Genomic DNA, 21735 nt, shown 5'->3' on the forward strand with positions numbered 1-21735 from the left:
GCCCAGTCCTGTGGTCTGCGGCATGGCTCCATGCCGACGGCCACAGTTGCAAACGTGCTGTAAGACATGTTTGCAGGGCTCGCCGCCGGGCTCCTGCTGGTGCTAGCCCAGCGCTGGCTGGTGCTCGGCTAGCTCCAGGCAGTGGCCCAAGTTCCACGGCTCGGCGGTCTCCCGGACCGCCGGGCTGCGGAATAGGAGGCAGAGGCGTGGACGGGGGTGTGGGGGAGGCGTTCCGGGGAGGGGGAGGCCAGTGGGGGCGGGTGGGAGGAGGATCCGTGGAGCTGAGCTCCACAGGATCCAGGGCGCTCATGCAGGGCTGCGCGCCCTACACGAGCGCCTTTACTCTACCGCCGACCTAAAGTGAGTAGCCCAAGTGCGGGGCTGCTTACCTTACTCGGGGGAAGGGGACGAACGTCCCCTTCTCCCAAGGAACCTCCTGTGGTAGCGTGGGAGGTGCGGGATTTGGTGGCAGCCCTTTTCAGTGCCGCCAAGCCTGGGCCCTCCAGGATTGGGCTGTAAAGCTGCACCCCCAGCCAGAGCTGTTTTGTTGTTCTCAGCCTCTCTGGGCTGTGGGACCTGCTGCAGGGGCTGTGCAGACTTGTTGGACTGGCCACCAGCTGGGAGGGGGAAATCGCCCCCTGGGATGCCCCTGGCCAGACAAGTGCCCATCTGGGACCTGGACATTGTGGTTGGGTACTTAATGGTATTGGGAGCTTTAATTATTACACTTGATGCCTGCTTACCTGTCTCAGACCCCCTCCCAAGAAAAGATAGCCAAACCTGTAGCAACCATCAATACAGTGTAACAGAGAAGGGAAGAAGGGACAGGGAAAGCATGAACTTAGGGGAAAGCTTAAAAATTAACTGCTCTGCTAAAATGTCAAGGTAGTCCTATCAGTTTGCAATGTTTCTTGGCAAACTAACAAAGTGTCTAGCTAGCTAACCACAAGACACCTGCAAGAGATGAACTTTAGAAGACAGCACACATTTTAATTAGATAAGCAAGTATCCTTGAACAATTCAAAGTGAGATGAGAAGGACGATGTGGAAAAGTACCAGGGAAACTTCTGCTTTTGGAGACTCTTTATTTGAATTGCAACTGAAATAGAAAAAGGCACATATAGGCAAAAGCTAGGACAAAATAGTCTTTGCCCTAAATTGTAATTCACATATGGGGACATAGTAGTCATTAGCATCAGGCCATAGGGGACTAAAAGTTACTTGATTTTAGAAAAGTCTTAAGAAAGGACAAGAAGCTTTTAGTCTTGCAGAGAGGCCCCACAGGTGTTCAATGTTTGTATTAACGAAGGGGAAAGGTATGCAGATAACATAATGGTACCAGGCAAAGTACATTGTGTCATCTCCTTTAATGAGGTTGGTAAGAAGACCTGTCAAAATAATCTTAATTGGATTGATGGATGTGAATAAGGTTTAACACGGGGTAAATGAAATTATAGCACACCCTACTAGTTTTTGAAAACTTTGTAATTCAATATGTTTAAATGTCTAATTTTACCTTTTATGGAAACCTGTAACCTGAAACACACCTATCAGTTGTCTCTAATGTTATTTATAGCCTATTGGGAGTTTGCCCCATCTATGATGTGAAATTTCAGCCAATGGGATAGATTTTAGGACAAAGAACCAGAAATGTATAAAAGTATCCCACCCCTCTGAAGAGGGCCTTCTGGATTTGAGCTGAGTCTCCCAGAGGCCACAGGCATGCCTTGCTGAAACAATAAACAGCCTTCATAGCCTTCCACCTTTCAGTGTCTTGCTTATTTGGTCTCAGCAGCACTGGACAGACCCACCCCTGTCTACCAACTGGCGCTGCCCTTCTGGGCAAGGTATGACACCTCGATTTATTTTTTGCAACAATCCAGCAGTTTTGTCAAGGAAGCCAGGCCTATAACACAGTGGGACTTACTTCTGTACAGGCATGCATAGGATTGCACTGTTTGTCTTATTGGCCCAACTTCCTTATTCCTGGGTGCCTCTGGTCATGGCAGAGAGAAAAGTGATTTATTCTCTAGAATGCAAAGCAGAGAACTCTGGGATAGCCTTAGGTGTCTCCAATCAACATGAACATCCTTCTGAGGAAAAAATTGGGATCCTATCTGCACCCATAATAATGTTCTTATAATGAATGAACCTATGAAGCTGCCTTATGTGAATTCAAACCAGCCCAGTCCCTAGCAGCCCACCTCTTTGTAATCTTCTCCAAGTTTTTTGCAATGTGCTGTGCCACATCTGGAGCTCCAATCAGTAAAATGCATTGCCAGTCTCTCTCTCACACACACACATGCATGCATACACATTATGTAGTGGATTCTTTCACCATTCAGAGGGGGTTTTGAAGCCAACCTCATCTTCCCCTCTTCTGCTACTGCTGTCCGCGTTCTGCCAGAATCCAAGGTTTGGCACAGATTTTTCTTTTTATAAAAAATTCTCCCCTTGGAAAAAACACTGCCAGGTTTGTGTGTGTGGATCCACGCCTGTTTTTTTTCTTCTTGTTCTTCTTGAAGTTGAAACAACAAAAGAGTCAAGTTTGAGGCTGAGGTTCCAGGGCTGTGATGCTTTTCCTCCCCGCCCCCCTTCCCTGCTCACTTGCAATTTCATCCACTTTTTGTGTGTGTAAATGTTTCATTCTACAGTGTTGTTCCTTGTAGCCACACCCTGGGCTGTGCTGAGTTAGCTCTTGCCAGTTAAACCTGTTTATAATTAGGAGCCTCTCCCAGCAGTTTACCAGCCAGACTAAAACTGCCTTCTGAAAATCAGAGAGAGAGAGAGAGAGAGAGAGGCGGAAAGCACTCTCTCTTCCTCCTTAGGAGGGCCTGATTCAGATGTCAAGAGCAAGCTTTCATGAACAAGGTCTGTTTTAAATAAGAAGACATGCCACAGAGTTCATGAATTCACTGGGGCCATTTATTACAGGGCATGTGCGCATGGGTTTTCTCTTGGGTCGTGAGTGCACTTATTCATGCAAGCTGCATAGCCTATGGCACCTGTGTGCAACATGCACCAATACCTCCCCCCCACCACCCGCACTGGTCTGCAGAGCAGATGTGTGGGGATCTTCATGAGCCTGGCAAAGCAGCACAGTCTTTGTTCCTAAACGACACATGGGTCTCTTAGCACATAGGCAGAAGTTTTTAACATGCAGCAATCCAGGCATGTTGAATTGCTCACAGAAGCAGGCAGACACATGTTCAAACAGGTCGGCAGTTTGAGGTAATTTGCCATTTGGAGTAGGAGTGTATCTTTGAGCTCTATGCTGAATATTCTCTGCTGAACATTTTGAGTGTGAAATTGGAGGGTTTTCTATCACAGGGGGAAAAGTTCCCCAAGCTCCTCAGTGATTACATGTTTTCATGCTTACTTGGTGGTATTCACAGACTCTCTCAGCTGCTGCTTCTGAGCTATTTATTCTCCTTAACTTCCTGTTCCTAGGACTATGATCCCATCCAGTTGGCTACTGTTTGGCTACAGGATGACATGACAAAGCCAATTCTGAGTACTTTCTGCTCACTCTGAACAGGCTCGGTGATGATGGCACCTAGTCAATCAGATTTGGCGACATGATGATGGCATAAACCCAATTCAGAACGAGGACAACCAGAAAGCATTGCCCTCGCTCTGAATGAGTGCTGGGAAGGGAAATGCATTGCAAATCATTTTGACCCTGTTCATGGCTTTCCCCTGAAAAAATAGCTAAAAGTCAGACTAGTAGCATAGCTGGGGGGCAAAACATAAGTACTGCAGGCGCCACAATGTGTCGTGTAACTGGTCCCACCCACTTGCTCTTGGAGATGCAATGTGCAGGAGATGCCGTTTGCTTTGGTGAGCGCCTGGGGGTTACTGTCTCTGCCTGGAATGGCTCTGCTGGTGAGTGGGGGGGAGGGCTGCTTACATGGTGCATTGTGGCTCCTGCAGCACTTACTGTTTTGCCCTCTCTAGCTATGCTACTGAGTGGGAGCATGTTTCTCACAGAGGCAAAAGCATTTGTCAAATGCACTCCCTCTGTTTCTGTTCAACACACGTATCTTTCTATGTGCAGGGTACTCTGTCTTGTTCTTCTGCAGCAAGAGTTCCACATGTGGAGTGGAACTTGAAATGAAAACTGCTCACTTGACACAGTTTATTGCTATTATAATGATTTGCTGGATACTTTAAATAAAGAAGGATGGAGTGCTCAGAAAGCCAAACTCTCCACTGCATGATAGTGGTACATGCCAAGATGCATGGAATATGCACACTGATACAACAGTGATGAAAATGAACGACTGTGGTTAGGCTGGAAATCCTGTCAAAGGGTAGCAGAGGGAGAAACTAAAGCTGGTATTTTGGTCCATTTGCCATGCCTGCTGCAGCCACTCAATAACTGTTGATGCCAGCAAATGGAGCCTCAGTTCTCTATCAGATTATTATTATGCCATGTCATCCAAATGCTTTTATTGTTCTTATCTTTTAGTATTGATTAAACGTAACTGCTTTATGTGAGGCTGATTTGATAGCCACTTTGCGCCTGCAAACTGAAAGATGGAATACAAATATAATTTGTGTATTAGTTAATTAACAAGTAATCAAATAAACAAATAGGGTTTCACAGTGGTACAGAAAATGTGCTAAAAGCTATAACCTTTCAACATTTCAGCCAACGTGTTGAATCATATTCTCAAAAGGTGGGGGCAGTGCTTAGAGAGCTTCTAGGCCTCAGGAGCACTGCTTCTTAATTGTGAGTTAATGCAAATAGGCTGCAGTTACTCAATGATAAATAAAACACACTCTGTCCATGCTCAGAGGTTATTTATTTGCGGAAGAGTGCTTCATACCTGTTTCTTGTTTTAAAAGGGGGCACAGGCATAGAAAAAGGGGGTGGTTCTAAATTTATGGGGTACGGGTGGAGCTACCAGACTTGTATATTTTTTATAGGTAACAGAATTACCAGATACAGCATTTCAACTGTAGTATACAATCTTCAGAGCACATTTGAGATTCAGGCCCCAATCCTACCATCTTTTGTATGATGGTAGGATAGCTTCAAACTTGATTCTTTTGTTGTTTAAGGACCCAGTATTATCCAGCGTTCCAGAGCTGATGTAGCCACAAAGCAGTCCTGACTCAAGGACTTCCATGACTGCCCTTCCACAGCAGGATGCAGCACACACCCCATTGGCACAGCTGCATTGATACTGGAAAGTTGGATAGGATTTGGTCCTAACTGTCCCTGTTTAGCGGGGGACTTAGTTGCAGCTTCTCCACCCATGTTTTTGATTCCATTTGCCTGCTTCCCACTTGTGCCTCCTGTGTGGGAACTGCTAAGATATTTTGCTTGCTGCAGCAGGCTACGCAGGGGGTAAATGAAAGGACCAAGGGAAAAGCAAGCAGGAGGAGTTGCAGCTGCTGAATTTTCCATTTCATTGGGAACTTAAACCTCTGGGTTTCAACCTGGCAACTCCACCTTGTCCCCCATCTGCTACCAAACACATACTAGCTTCTCTCCTCAAGATCTGAAACTTGTCCCCCTTCCCTGCTAACAACCCACCTACAGGCTCAGATTTCAGAGAAGGGGCTAGCAAAGTAGAATCAGGCATCTGACATCAAGCATGAGAGTGACCCAGCCCCCCACTCTATGGGGATGGAAGAGCTGCTGAAAATTTTGATGCTTGCTGCCAGGCAATGAAATAATCTGTCCTCATCAGGAAACTATGTCCTTTTGCAAAAGTATCTGCCTCTGCCCACCCAGCCGCTTGCCATTATATTTAGGGAGCTGCTGCTGTGAATGAGGGCTTATGGATTGGTTTTTCCATTTTAGCAAGAGTGGCAAAATATCCCCTCTTACCCCCTGTGATCACTCAGAAGATCCTCCAGGGACTGCATAACTAATATCAGCATGTAATGAAAAGGAGTAGAATGCACTCCTTCAAAGAAAAACTCCAATATATAAAAAAGAAATGTTACTGAAAGGGCTGAGTATGGTACTGAGATATGGGGTAGTTTTGCGGAAGTTCACCTTTTTTTTCTTTTAAAGCAGTGGTTCTCAAACTAGGGCATTGTGATGCCCCAGCCTGAGAGCTTTGGCTTCTGCCCACTTAATGGACGAGGGAAGGGGGAAGAGAGCAATGCGTTCCTCAGGATTGCGCCACTGTGCAAGCAGAGGGGCTTTTGTCTACCAGGATCCAGGGGTTGCTCTGCAGGACTCCCTGCAGCTTGTAAAAAGTGATTGCAACTCATTTCTGGTTTCACGATCGCAACCCAGAAGTGTGTTGCGATCGCTATTTTCGCTTTTTACAAGCTGCAGGAAGCCGTGGAGAGTGCTCTGTGGGGCTCCTGTGCCCCCTGGACCCTGGCAGGAGGTAAGATGTGTTAGACAAAAGCTCCCCCTGACCCTGCAATGGTGTGATCCTGGGGATTGCATTGCTGCCTTTCCCCCCACCCCCACAAAGACTTATCTCAAGAGGTTTACTCCCGATGAGTTTGAGAACCCCCTCTTTTAAAGGACATACAAGTGCAGTAAGCAGCATTTCTCAACCCCCCCACCACCATACCACTTTATATGGTTCACCTATTGGAAGTACCACCGGAAGTAACTGGAGATGATATCACCAGTTACTTCTGGAGTGGGAGGCCAGATGCAATGCAACGAACACCAGTAAGAGATTCAGGGGGAAGAGAGGGCTTTTTCGAGTGCACAAAAAGCACATGCTGGAGCTCTGTCCACAGAGCCGAGCCTCCTACCATTGCTAGTTGCGTTGCATTGCTGGTCTCGCTTTCAGGCAGCGGGGGCCTGGGGGTCCCATGCACATCACTGAACACTACCTGAAGTATCACCAGTGGTATGAGTACCGGTGGTTGAGAAATACCGGTGGCTGCAGTACTCACCCTGCAAACCAATAGAAAAAATTTAAATAAAAATAATTTTTTAAAGGATGGGGGGAAAGCCCATGCATTCATGGGGAACTGGCCTCTAGTAACCAGTGATATTGCATGCATTGTCAATGAGACTATGGTCATCACCTAATTGCACTGCATATATTATAACAATTTCAGTGACAATGAAAGTACTCATGGTGGGGGGTGGGATCACATTTCACCAGCAACACTGAATTGCAGTTTTAAGTGGAGAGTTCCCTATAAAGGAGATGTGACTCAAAAGGAAGATGCCTGTAGGTATCTTTTTTGCAACTGAAGGTTGGCACTACTCTCCCTTCTTAAAAACAAAAAATCTGTGCAAGTCCCAAGTCCCAGTGGGATTTGTTTCCCCAGTGTGGGATTCCTTTTGTTGGGCTAGTTGGAGAGGCTGGCTGGCTGGATCCCATCTTTGCTTTGCTGTTCAGTTTCTTAAATGAAAACATGTGTCTGCCCTGGGAAAGGAAAAAAGACGAGTGGGGGCCAGTCTGAGCTTCCTCTGTTGCCCGGTCTGAAAACCCCGATTGTGATGTCATTGCAGCCCAGAGGCCTGACTGGACAACAGTGTTGTATCAGGGCTCACTGTGACATTGCTTGAGGGGGCATTGTAATGAAGACGCCAATGGCCCAGTAAGGATAGTTTTTCCTCCCTGTATACTGGTGTTCCTCAAACTCTCTGATGTGGCAGGCCAGCCATTTTTTTTGCCAGCGCTCCACAAAACAGTTCCACTGTGATAAATGGCTATACGGCAGCCATTTCAGAACCACTGCCACAGACAGTGGTGGAGCTGGAGGCTTGTTGCTACTGCTAGATAGTGGTGGGAGGGCAGGTGAGTCAGTATGGTGGGTGGCGGTGGCAAGCATGGGGCAGGGAAGGGGAGAAAGGGGTGTTTCTGGATGGAAAGGGGTGGGTGGGAGGTGGAACAGGGGTGGATCCTTGCAACTGTTGCATGTGCCAGGATCCTATCCTAATTCCTCTCCCCTTCCTTCTCTCTTATTCTCCCCAGACTTGTGCCAGAAAAATGGCTGGAGATCTGAAGAGACCCACTGGAACAGAGGGTTGCCTCAAGATAAAGGAACAAATGTTCCTTTAATAATAATAATAATAATAATAATAATAATAATACAGGTATTTATATACCGCCTTTCTTGGTCTTTATTCAAGACTTTATTCAAGGCGGTTTACATAGGCAGGCTAATTTAAATCCCCGTAGGGATTTTTACAATTGAAAGAAGGCTCTATCTTTCAAGAACCACAACAATTCAGATGTTTCCTTCTGATCTGGCCTCCATCCTCCCGCGCTCAGAGCAGATGGAATAGCTTGGCTTCAGCTTGTCAGCTGCTTCAAGGTCACACGGTGCCGGTGGCCTCGAACCGGCGACCTTGTGGATGTTATCTTCAGGCAAATGGAGGCTCTACCCTCTAGACCAGACCTCCTGCCTCAAGGAGGCCTCTGGGATTGCCCCTCTGCAAGATGCAGCACGTGCTTCTTTGGTGTGGCTGCATCATCCAGAGGGTTCAGTTAAGAGTGGGCTCTTATTCCACAAAATATCTGATGCTGAACCCAAGTCAAAAGTACCAAGTGATCAGATAAAATATATTTCAGTTATCAACCCGACCTGCCTGCCAATTTCATGTCCCATTACAAAGGTTTATCTGAAGTGATCTACTTCTGGATCCAGTTTCTATTTTCGTGTTTGTTCTGTACTGTTATCTGATCTACTTTTGGTTATTAACTATGAGATGTTGTAGTTTCTGCTAGATGAATGGTTGTGAAGGGAGTTCCCTTATAGTGGCTCAGCCCACTGTTCCATCCAGCCAAGTGCTGATGTTCCTGATGAGAACTCAGCCATGGGCTTTTTCAGACCCCCCTACCTGATTTTCTGGTAGAAAAAGGAGCTATAGCTCCTTTTCCCCATTCACTATGATGGTATATAGTAAATGTCATTTTCCTCAGTATGTCCCTTGAGAAATGGTGTAGGGAAGCTGGCTCGGTCCTGCCCTGGTGTTGAAATCCACTTCTTTGTCTTGTTCCTCTCATGCTCCGTATCTGCTTCTCTTCAGCCATCAATCTGAATGAAATCCAGCAATGTTTGGAGCATGATAGGCCTTGACCCTGTAATATGTTTATCATAGAATCTGCAGGAATGACTCAACCTGGACATTTGAGAAGAACAAAGTGGAGGTATGCTCTTTCAGTTTGTATGCTCCTATCTCCCAATGTCACATAGTTCTTTACCTGAACTATCTTTTTTTTTCTTTCAGAAATATTTTGCAATGAGAAGAGACTCCCCCCCCTTTTTTGCTGTCATATTGGAGCTGTGTGTACTGACTTTAAGTGAAAGTTAAGGGGGAAACACTGGATTTCAAACACGTGTATGCATGAGGGAAGAGAGTCACAGTAAGGTTCAAATGCTTCATAGTATATATACTGTAGAGTATAGCTGCAGACCTATGCATTTGGAAGCAGAGTGTAAATATGAATGAATTCAGTGGGATATTTCTTACTACATCTGCAAAGGACTGGATTACAAATTGCCAAAACAAAACAAACAAAAAAGGTAATATATTTTACAAGCATTTGTTTGGGTCATTTCCTTTTTTCTGATAGCTTATATTAACTATAACAATAATATCAGGATTGGGAATAGACCCATTCAGTTGGGGGCAAGATGTGAGCAGTGGTGATGGAAAATTTGGTGCTCAAGAATGACCTCTGGCACTCTTATTGGAGCATACTGGAAGGTTCTAGCTTTAACCTCTTTTCAGAGAAGGCCATTATATTCCTTTCAAAAACAAAACAAATGAAGGTATGTGGTAGCCCTTGCGTGCTTGGGGTAGGGAGCTGGAACTGAGTGGTGTTCCCATGGAACCCATGTTTGTAGTGGACCATCAGCCATTTTCTCTTGGAAACCAGACTGTACCCCTCTGCACCAGACTGTATTGCTCAGTGTTCTGTACCTGGCTGTTGTATAATGCTTTGGAGAAAGTAGTAGAATAAACAGGGCAGGAAATAAACAACTCCTTCCTTCCTCATACACACAGGAAATGACTGAAACATAAGAGGGTTTTGCATGTATGCCACAGTTCTTCAGAGCCACAGGAAAGCCCCACAATATGGAAGCTGAGATTTCTGCTTCCTAGGAATCTTGCTTTTCTTTTAAAATGCACAATGTTCTAGCTGATATGATGGTGAAGATGTGAGGGTGATGACAAGTGAAATCTCAGAAGCAGAGGAATTGCTCGATGAGGTTTCCCGAGAGCAAAGGCCAGAGCTTGAGTGCCCTCGTTATGAAGATATTATTTTTACTTATTGTTTTATTAGGAGATTTGTTCCACACTTCTCCACTCTGAAGGAGCCCTCAAGGTGGTATATGTTTTTGCCCCACACCTAGTAGCAGAAAAAATGCAATATGCAAACTAGCAAATATGTGCCTAGGTTGCAGAATCTAACTTATAGAAGAATTTGAACTGTCTTGTTTTTTTAAGTACATAGAACAGATAGCTCTGCAGAAGAGTGACATTAGATATGAGCCCCATAGGTCGTCTACCCCTGCCCAGTAAAGGCAAATCTGCCAATGTTGCCTGTAGATCTGTTGATCTAAGCTCAAAAGGAATCCTCAGCCCAGTCCTGTCCAGGGCTTACAGTGGCAGATCTTGCAATCTGCCACTGTAAGCCCCAAACTGGTGGTGCGAAAGCCACATGACCAGATGGCCAGAGGCCCCGCTTATGTGCCAGCAGCCTGTGTACTAGCAGCTCCCAGACATCCCACAGGAGCAAGTAGGTAAGCAGTGGGGGAGGTTCAGGGAAGGATCATAGGTGCTTTTGTTTATTTAATGAGAATTAGACATCCTTTTCTATAGCCATTCTTTTGTTATATGAAATGAGGAACAGAGTGAAGGTTTCCCATCTTGCTTCTCATTTACTAAAATGTGTATGGGGGGGGGCCATATCCGCAGATCCTATATTCACAGATTCACTTATCCTTGGTTTGGATCTGGGCCCCCCACGCTCCCCTCTGGAGGGGTCCTTCGAGCCCAGCAGAGGCCGCAGACTGAACCCAAGAGTGAGAAGTCACTTCTGGTTTTAATGCTTTATAAGTCATTAGGAGGCCCAGGGGAGGCATTTGCCCATATCCACTATTTCACTGAACCATGGGAGGTTCCAGAACAGATCCCCCACAGATACGGGGGCATGCCTGTAATCTATACTAAGGAATGAGATGATGGTCATTCTAATCTACATTACTGACTAGCAAAACACTCCTGGTTAACTAATCACAATAAAATATCCACTCTCAAAGCCCTGAGTTAAGCTTAATGAGACTCATGCAGCAGAATGTGGGGACAGAGTTCTGAGGACATAGAATGGAGTGTATCACTTCAGCTCTTGAATACCCTGTAATGGAAGATCAGAAGATCATCAGGTGGATGATGTGATGTTGACAGCAATTCCCTGTTTTGACAGCTGGTTGACAGCTCTGGGAAGGGCCGGGCTGGCTCCTCAGCTGTAATCAATCAAGGCCAATGGAGACCTGGTTGGACACCTGAGCTTCATTTGACCTTGATGGGACCCGAGCTAACAAGGTAGCTCACAGCTGAGCTGCATTTGGACTTAACAAGTGGCCGCAGGATAAAAGGCAGCTTCAGAAGGAGCAAAGTCCTGACCAGAGCAGGACGCTGACCAGAGGGAGGACCCTGACCCGGAGGGAGACGTGACCCTGACCCAGAGGGGCACGTGGACGGACTCACACTGGGAGAAGGGGACTGCCAGAACTCTGCTGGAGGACACACAGAGGAGAGGACTGCCAGGCCCCTGCTGGAGGAGACACTCTTCTGGAGAAGATAGAGGAAGGAACTGCTGAGACTCTGCTGGACACACACTCTGCTGCATTGGACTGCTACTGGGAAGATTGAACTGTGGACTTGGACTGGAGGCGTCAAACCTTCACCCACTGAGTTAAGTGGAGTTTTGGGGAGGGAAAGCCTCTGGACAAGAGGACTTGCAGGGAGTGTCTGTGTTTGTAGCAATAAATTCTTGTTAATTGCTATAGATAAGGAGTTCTGTGTTCATTCCTTTGCACACCACAGCTGTTGTTTCTTGGAAAAGGAGGGTGTTAATTAGCCAAAAAGCGGGCATTAGAAGGGAGTTGGGATATTTGGGCGGGACAAATTGGCGTAGTCGGCAGAATAGGACAAATTGGGACAAGACATACCCCATTATGTAAAATATGACCTACATATAGTAAAGTTGCCCCCCCAGAGAGAAAATTTGAACACATCTTTCTCATTGATATGCTATTTTTGTTTTATTTTTAACATTTTATTTTTTTGTCTTATTTTTTATTTTTAACAGGGTTTTTTTAACATATGGGGAGAGCATTCAGAAATAGTGTCTTCCACCTGATATCTAACATGATGCAGTCCAGAATCCAGTCATGTAGGTTTACCACTTCATTTTGTTGCATATGTAGACCAAGCCTAAACAGGCACTGAAAGCCTGGACAGCTCCACATTGTGTGTTAAAGTACTGTATTGTTATGACTGGAGGTGAAGTTTTTTCTGTAAGAGGAATTTCTTGTAAATAACCCAAAATGCCTAGGTGACATTTCCTCAGTGGGAGTGATTGGGAAATACCTGGGGATCTTTCTTGAGTGTTTGAATGAGCTAGCCTGTTGAGCTTGGGGGGGGGAGGGGGAGATGACTCCCGCAAACACTATAGAGTCTACAGTGCTCTCTCCTCCCAAGAAAACCAAAACTTGAGTAGTGCTATCCCTGGAACATCTCATCATGTGGGGTAATTGAAAACAGGCAACAATATCACTACAACTGGCACACTAGTTAGAAGTCCTCGGTATGTCCATGCCCTGTTTCCAACCTTCTGTTTTTTGGATAAGGTAGAAGAGCAGCAGAAGGTACTTCCTAATGACCTTGGGTTCTTGGACAATCATACCCAGCCAGTTTTTGACCTTAGTAAGTACGAAACCATTGCTTGTGGCCATGATAAAAACTGGAGTTCAGTTGAGGAAATTATACCCTCTTGATCTTATTAAATCCATAAACAGTGTACTAAGCACGGTCAGCTGTGCATATTTGGAGGGGACCATTAAAGGTAAATTTTACTCTCTTTTTATTATGTTCCTGTACCACCATAGTGGTCAAGTGGTTGGAAAGTGTAATGCCAGCTGGATTTTTTTTGCCTCAGGTATAAAAAAAGTCATTGGTCATCTCTGGTGACAAGGAACTCCACTTCCTCTGTGGAGTAAAACAAGAATGGATGGCATTTATGTTAGGTGGCTTTTATAGTTCAAAAAAAAATCAAGATCATGCTGTTCCTGAAATGGGATTAACTACCTTGAGAAACTGAGATAGGGCAGATCTTAGCAACTGGAATGGTATATTGAATCCAGAACGTGGATAGAGTGGAGGGGCTGTAGCTTAGTGGTAGAGCTCCCACTTTACAGGTTTAAAGTCTCAGGTTTGCTTCCTGCCATCCTTGGATAAGGCTGAGAAAACCTGTGAACCGGAGCTGTCACCAGGTAAACAATGGTGAGCTAGATGGACCCACAGTCTGACTCAGTATAAGGCAGCTACATCGAAAATGACTGGAGGTCTTCCAGATGATGAACAGAATCTGGATATATGAGAAAGTGCCCTGAGGCATTGATAGAACATAATGGGTCCTTTCTGCATTGTGTCCTCTCTCATGCCCAGGTCAAACCAATCTTAGGGTTGTTGTGCATGTTACTTTGACTGGTGTGGATATGAATGCTTGTGCTGTAATTTACAAATAGCACGCTAAACGTCATATGGAAATTTTGTTCTGATACATGTGTCAGGAAAATGCTTTATAAAAACTGCTTGATACACCATCTATATAAAAGGCATTTCCCAACATTCAGTCACATTCTAGTATGAGCAAAAAATCTACACAATACACTGTTGAACACACAGTTAAACACTAAAGGACCCAATCCTATTCAACTTTCCAGCGCTGATGCAGCCATGCCAATAGGACTTGCACTGCATCCTGCAGTGGGGGGGGGGGGAGTGATGGAATCCTCCTCAAAGTAAGGAAACATTTGTTTCCTTATCTAAGGGCTGCATTGCAGCTGCATTGGCTGAGATGTTGCATAGGATTGGACCCTTGGTCATTTTTTGTGGCCTTTTCTTGAATTCGTTACAGTGTCTCCTCACCTTTCTTGAAATTTGGTGAAATGTATTGTTAGTTTATTTATCAAGGTTGGAAGTCAAACCTTCCATGCACTAGGGAACTGGCTTTCTTGCAGCCATTTTTCATCTTAATAAATTCAGAGTGGCGTGTAGAGGATAAAATGTTGGAATTACAGCTGAAAGGTCTGGGGTTCAAGTCACTGCCTAACCATGAGTTTATCTGGGTGACTTTGGTCTCTATATTGTTACTGGCAGCCCAATCTTATCCTGCACTGGAACAGGCAGGCTGGACGGCCTGTGCTGTATCCAGCACAGTGTTGGGGCTGGCTGCAGCACAACCAGGGGCAAGGAAATGGATTCTCCTTACCCCAGGTAATGTGGCAGAAGCCCAAATGGGGCTTAAACAGGTGGCGCAGACCCGAGCAGCTCAGCATTATGCTAGGCTACCTGGGAGGGGGGTTAGAATCTGGCCTAAGTGCCAGATCCCATTCCTGGTCCAGTCTGCCCATGGGCCTGCCCTCCCTCTGCCCCAGACCATCCCAGACTATCCCCCCTACCCACCCCAGACCCCCATGCTGTATGAGGCAGGTCGGTGCAAACTTACCGGGTGCTGATGCAGAGAAGGCCAAATTCAGCCTCTGGTACACACCTGTGAACTGGTTTTCTCCTCCTGCAGTGGCTCCTGTGGGACTTGTGCCAGCCCAACCAGGCCTTTGGATTGTACCCTTAACCTACTGTTTAGAATTTTTGTGAACAAAAGATGGAACAAACCCCTGTAGAGCACCCTGAGCTCCTTGGAAGGAGACCTGCTGTGCCAGGAATGGGCAACTGAAGGTGGGCTGCCTGCATCCCTTCCACTTTGTTTCTTTTGTGGCTTTCTAGCACATGTTAAAATACCAGTTTTTATTTTAGAGAGGATGAAAAAGAAAGTTTCTACCCCTTATGTTAGCCACAGGATACACTGTGCTACTATGCAAGGTATTGTGGGTGCAAGTCAGCCTCTGAAGAATCTCAGCTTACATTAAAAGCAAGATTCTAGCCCTTATGGCTAAAAATATGCATCAGTGTGTAGTGCCTGGTGACATCTCAAAAGCTAAGAAGTGAAAACCAATAGTTGAGGACAACATGTCAATGTCCTGTGTCAGTATTGCTCATGACCCCATCCTGCTCTGTGCCTAACAGAAGCAGAATAAGACATTCAAACTGCATTTGCGCTATTTGCATAATTTATTCTGATAACAACCTGTAGTAGTTTGAAATCTGCCCACAATGTACATTCACAGTTACATATAATCATCATAATCTGGTGGTTACTGTCCCATATCTTTATATCTATGCATAGCACTGTGAGCCAGTCTGGAAATATAAATTACTGACACCCTTGAATGGTGAATCAAGTGTGAGCCTCGGGACCTCGGAAGCACTTGCTTCCTCTGTTTATCACCTAGGACTACTTCAGCCCTTTCAAGTTTTAAGTCTACATCAGTGTTTATCAAGGTTTGCCCTCTGCCATACCACTTCATATGGTGCACCTATTCGAAGTACCACTAGAAGTAACTGGCCATGACATCATCAAGAGGCCAGATGTAATGCAACAAACATCAGTAAGAGGTTCAGGGTGGATGGGTAGGCTTTTTTGAGCATAGAAAAGCACACTTTGGATTCTACACACCAAACCGAGCCTCCTACCACTGTTTGTTGCGTTCCAGTTCTCACTGCTGGGCAGCAGGTGTCCAGGGGTCCTTCGAGTACCATCAGACCCCACCTCGAGTACCACTGGTGGAACCTGTACCTGTAACAGGTACCACCTGTACCTGTTGAGAAACACTGGTCTACATGTAGAACACAATCCATTTAGTGATTTACTCTGCCAAGCACATAAATGATGCAGGTGTGCTTGTTACGGAGCCCGGGTTAATCACGGCTCCTGGCAACTCAATGACATACCCAGGTTTACATTGTGTAGTGTGTGTGAAATGTCCCAGAGCTTAGGAACCTCTCAGAGTCATGACCCCTCTATGGACCCTTTCACTATTTTTACAGCAGACATGTTAGTTATGTTACCTGACTACTGATGTTTGTCAAAGCAAACACCTTAAAGCATGAGGGAGGACCCACTTGTCTAAGCATGTGGTGGATGCACACCAGGGAACTCTGGCCCATCACTGTTTCCTGATGCTTTCCAGCATTCGCTCCTCTGCATTTGTAGCTGCGTGTCTTCCTTCACACTTTATTTCTTACATTTATATACCAGCTTTCTTCCACCATGGTGCTCAAGGCAGCATAAGTGGGACTCCCAAGCAATCTTCCATCCAGGCACTGACCAAACCTCACCCTAGACCTGCTTAACTCCACAAATGCAGCAGTGTTGTGTCGTCTCGGACCCCATTCAACAAAGATTGGGCTGTGTATGAGGAGTCAGAGATGCCTGTCTCTTGCCTGTGCAAATCAGTTCTGGGATCCATGAATCAGAGTTGGAAAAAAAAAATTCAAGCACTCTGGAACTGTGAGCATTTGAAAATGTTGGCAAGCAGGTTGGGGGGAGTGATGCTATATGGTTAGAGAGAAATATCCATGGTGACTCTATCTGTTCCTGTAAGCAGTGGCTATTGTCGTGATGCTGGTTGCTTGTGAAGAACACATGTCTCTGGTACTTGAGCTCATTAGGCTCCTCAGACCCACCTTCTGCAGGTCAAGAAAGTCTGGGGCAGCATGTGGGATCAGACTTGGCCAGGAGCCTGGCAGGCATCCTGCTGTCAGGCGAATGATTTACGCAATGAATGCCCTTTTTGTTTTGGAGGCATTTCCCCTCAGGCACTGGGTAGTGGAGAAGAAGCCCATGTTGATCATAGTTCATCCTGGTGGGCCTCATGTGGGCTCCCATTGTATAGCTGTCCTTTGCCCTTAACCCTTTGCTCAAAGAGAGAGATGTGGCCAACAGAGAGAATAAGAATGAGAGAGGGGGAAGGCACTCTTGGGATTCAGACTTGCAACACAGACCCTTCATATCCTTCATAGATTAGTCTTTTGCAGAGAGCTGTAGCAGACCCAACTTCCTTTGATACACTTGCCTCCCCAAAAGCAGAGTATAAAACCAGGAGGAACTGGAGGGTGCATGCCTTGATACAACATTTTTGTTTTGGACCTTATCCTACTGGAACTTGGATTGCCACAGGTTCATGTCTCTGTGCACACAGAAGCCCTGTGCACCCAGTGGGACAACATGTGATTGGTGATTTCACTCCCTGCATGGATTAGAAAAAAACAGGAGGAAAAACATGCAAAGGTGCTGTAGAAAATCCACTTCTCTTTTGAGGTTCACCCATCACATTTTGAGCTAATAGCTCTTTATCAAGAATGTGTTCCTTTTTTCCTTTTGTCATTCCTTTTGTAACAATCAGGTTATCTTCCTTTGGGCACAATCCTAACCAACTTTCCAGCACTGGCATACCTGTGCCAGTGGGGCACGTGCTGCATCCAGCAGTTGGGGGGCAGTCACGGGGTCCTCCTCAAGGTAAGGCAATGTTTGTTCCCTTATACACTTATACGTTTGCAGGACTCCCTGAAGCTTCAGAAGTGAAAGCGAAGCAATCGCGCTCCACTTTCACTTTCTAAGCTTTGGGGAGCCTTGCAGAAGGTTGTGCAGGGCTCCCTGCACCCCTGGGAGACTGCAGGAGGCTCTGGTAAGTGCAGCCAAGCCCCTGCAGCCCCCCTTAATGACGCGATTCTGGGGATCACCTCGCTGCCTTCCCCCTGCCCCCGCTACCTCCCCCCGCCCCCACAAGGACTTAGAGCAGTTCAAACTCTCTGAGAGAGTTTGAAAACTGCTGCCTTATAATATTACATATAAAGGGCTGTGACTCAGGAGTAATGGGATTTCAGTCTGCATACAGACTGCATTCAGGGCCAAGCTACATGTTACATTAAATGTGTGGTCTATGCCTTCTATCTTTTATATATATAAAAGATGTCTTCTCTAACTTCAGCACATCTTCAAGACCTGAGCCCTAGTTTCATGTAGCCTTGTTCCTCATTTATGCCAGATGCAAGAAGTGGTGAGAAGGGGGACTTTTCTAAAGAAAGGATTTTTCACCCCTTTAAAATAAAGCAAGATGAAACTTCAGGTCTCCTATAAAAAAAGTATTCCCTCACAAACAGCAGCCTTCCTTTTGGTGTATGTGTGAAATGTAATAATTTCAAAGGTATTAGTACTTGACGTTCAAGTGAAGCCCTGAACTTAAATTGTTCATGTATGCAGCTAGGCTGTGGTTACTTAATGATAAGTGAAAGGCTCTCTGTATAATCTCTGATACCTGTTCCTTCACACATTTTGGGACTAAGACTTGCCCCTGGAAACTATGATGCCACATCACTGCCAATTACTTCCACATCTGCGTACTCAGTCTGATGCCAGGAGTCACCATCCTGGGTGGCAAATGTGATTGCTACACTGCTGGGCCCAAGTCCAGTATTCTGCTTGGTGCCATAACTTGTCCCTTCTGGGTCAGACTCTATACCTCTCCCCTCCCTAAATCTGCACTGAGGTGAGTTAAGAATAGTTGGCCAACTATTGTTGGCCAAGAATAGTCAAGGTTGCTTATTGCTCAGAAGTTGTTACCTAAGAAACATTCAGGCTGTTGCATGCTTGAGTTTCTCCTTCCTCACCAGCCTTGTTCAGTGACTGAATGTGCTTTACTGTGTCAGGCTTCATGAACAGGGCCAATGAGAGGCGACAGTATTGCCACTCTCCTAACCTGCTACTCTCACTAAGGCCATAATCCTAACCCACTTTCCAGCACTGACATAAGGGCAATGCAGCTTCGAGGGAAGGGAACAAACATTCCCTTACTTTGAGGAGACCTCCATGAGTGCCACCCAACTGCAGAATTGCAGCACATGTCCCATTGCCACAGCTATGCCAGTGCTGGAAAGTGGGTTAGGATTGCACCCTAAGCCTCTGAACAGCAAAACATTATATAATTGAGGCTGCAATCCTATACACACTTTCCTGGGAATAAACCCCATTGAACACAATATGACTTCTGGGTAGATATGCATAGGCTTGTGCCCTTAATTTAACAGTATTATTGTGTGTCAGGGTATTCAGTGACCACTGCCCATTTTGCACCCTACTGGGTGGTGTCCAGGTTGGATGATCCTATCACTAGAGTGAGGTTACACTATTGATCCTGCTCCTCCAAGGACACAGGCCCTTGCATGTTTTATGTGAGGGCTGGTTGACAATTGCAGCTTCTTCTTTTTCTTCATCATTATCATTGCAATCAACATTAGTACTAGCATGACGCCAGCAATGTGCACAGCCGGCACTTTACCAGCCTTCAACATAGGGAAGACAACAAAGGAAGGGAAAGAAGATGGATGCAGGGATACACAGAAGATTATTTGAGTTCCACATATTTAGGACGCAATCCTAACCTCTTATGTCAGTGCTTTCCAGCACTGACATAAGGGCAATGCAGCTCTGATGTAAGGGAACAAACATTCCCTTACTTTGAGGAGGCCTCCATGAGTGACACCCAACTGCAGGATGCAGCACACGTCCCATTGGCACCGCTATGCCAGTGCTGGAAAGCATTGACATAAGGGGCTAGGATTGCACCCAGACATAGAGTATGGGAACTCAGAGGATGTCCCAAAGACTTCCCAGAAAAGATGAGTTTTGTGGCAGGATTTAAAGGAGATAAGAGAGGGTTCTTGGATGTGCAGGACCAAGGAGTGGCAAGGGAGAAAGGGTGGTATTTTTTGAGAGAGCAGGAGACCTTTGGTTGGTTGAGGGTCATGAAACTAGAGGAACAGGGTCTTGGGCAGGGATGTGTCTGAATATAAGAGCAGAGGGATAAAGAGGGGGAAAGCTATGAGAGGTGTGCTAAACGTTTGTGCCAGGCTGCTGTGAGAGCCACAGGAGCAAGGCCAAAAAAGTTGGCAGCCCTAGTAACTGGTAAGGTTTAGTGCCTTGTGCATGGAAAGACCTCTGTATGGCCTCTCATACATTCTGTTATGTAAAGGGAGCTATTTGTGTGTGTTGTGTGAAGCTGCGCTTGCATGTGCCTGCCTGTATTTCCTGTGTGTAATTGTGTGCCATGCAAGTGCTCTGTGTGTGTGCACACACTTGGGTGTGAATCTCCCTAAGTGACTGTATGTGCTGCTGTGTGTATGTGCTGCTTATGTGCTGTGCCTCCCCATCTTGAATGGATTAGGCATCAGTGACGCCAGCTGAGCCCAACCCGGCCCCACACTTCCCTTGGCTGGCTGGAGAGAGAGGGGGAGGAGAGAAGGAGGGGGAGGAGAAGGGGGAAGAGGGGTGTAGTGCCTAAAGAGTTTGCTGGCACACTTCCACTGTAAAAACATCAGCTGTTCCAAACGCTGGGTTTCCTCAGTGTCCCACACTGACTTATCCCTTTTGCCAAAGAACAGTGCCCAGTTCTGCAAAAGAGCTGAGTGAACCATACCTCCTTTCATTGCTTTCTCTGTGGTTTCTCTGCATCTTTGAGATTCTAGAATAAAAGCGCCAGCAAAAAGGCACAGGCCTCTCTTTCTGTTCTCCCAAGAGAGGATTCTGTAGATTGAAGGCAGCTTGCTCTGGAGTTGCCAATTTACCTGATTTCAAACTGTGGTTTTGCATCTGTGCATGCCCATGGGCTGATTGGCTATTTACTGAATCTGGCCAGGCTCTTATGAACCACTCCCTACAGACTGAGGTGGGCTGGAGGCCTGGTGCCACTGGGCCAGAAAGCTGATTTTGTTCCTGGACCTGAAGGCGTAAACTGAGATGTTGGTCATAACAACCAAAAGAATTGTATGCTCTGTGGGCTCATAATATCTCAAAAGTCCACCTCCCCCTCCCTGCCCTTCCCGTGTATTATTTCTAAAAGTTCTCATTACTTGATTCCATTTGTGCATTTTAAACCTTCATGTTTTTATGCTAAGAGATGTGCCTGTTCAGGAGCTTTGAAATGTGTCCGTTTCTTTGGTATTCTTTTTTAGAAAGCATCCAGGTGTGATAGGACTTTGCAAGGTAACAGAAACCAAAGTGGTGGGTCCCTGCCCTGAGGAGTGTTCTGCCTAAATTTGGACAGGGGGAAAGCAGCAAAAGGAAAGGGGAAGCAAGGGCAGCAAGGAACAAATATGAGTAAATGCAGTGACACAGCTGGGGAGTTGCTAGGTTGCACACCAGGGGTTGAGCATTTATTCACTGATTAAGTAGGGGACATGGCTATTCCTGTCCATTACTCCTCTGGTTCTTTTTTTCTGTTTACTCCTACCTGCCCCCCACCAGGTCTGCAGAAGAGCAAATACTCTCTACAGGTGAGTGAAGAGATAGTCAGGAACAGCCCTGGCTACCTTTTCTCCCATTTGTTTGGGAGTGTAAGTTGTTCCTTTTCCAGGTTGCAACCTGGCAATCCTACATGGGCCAAAGCTCAGTCTATATGACATGAGATTGTGGCTGCCTCATGTCTTTTCCTGCATCTCCCTGGTAACATAACAGGCATGTGACGTGATGTTCTTGTGCTCAGCATTTCCCTGCTCCTGAATATGGCAGCAAATGGTGATAGGGAGCACAGTGGCATCACAGCATGCATCTTCTTGAAATGTTATTGGGGAAACGCAGGGGAAGATGGAAGTTGGCCAGC

Source organism: Tiliqua scincoides, chromosome 2 (genome assembly GCF_035046505.1).
Source record: "Tiliqua scincoides isolate rTilSci1 chromosome 2, rTilSci1.hap2, whole genome shotgun sequence".
Taxonomy (NCBI): domain Eukaryota; kingdom Metazoa; phylum Chordata; class Lepidosauria; order Squamata; family Scincidae; genus Tiliqua; species Tiliqua scincoides.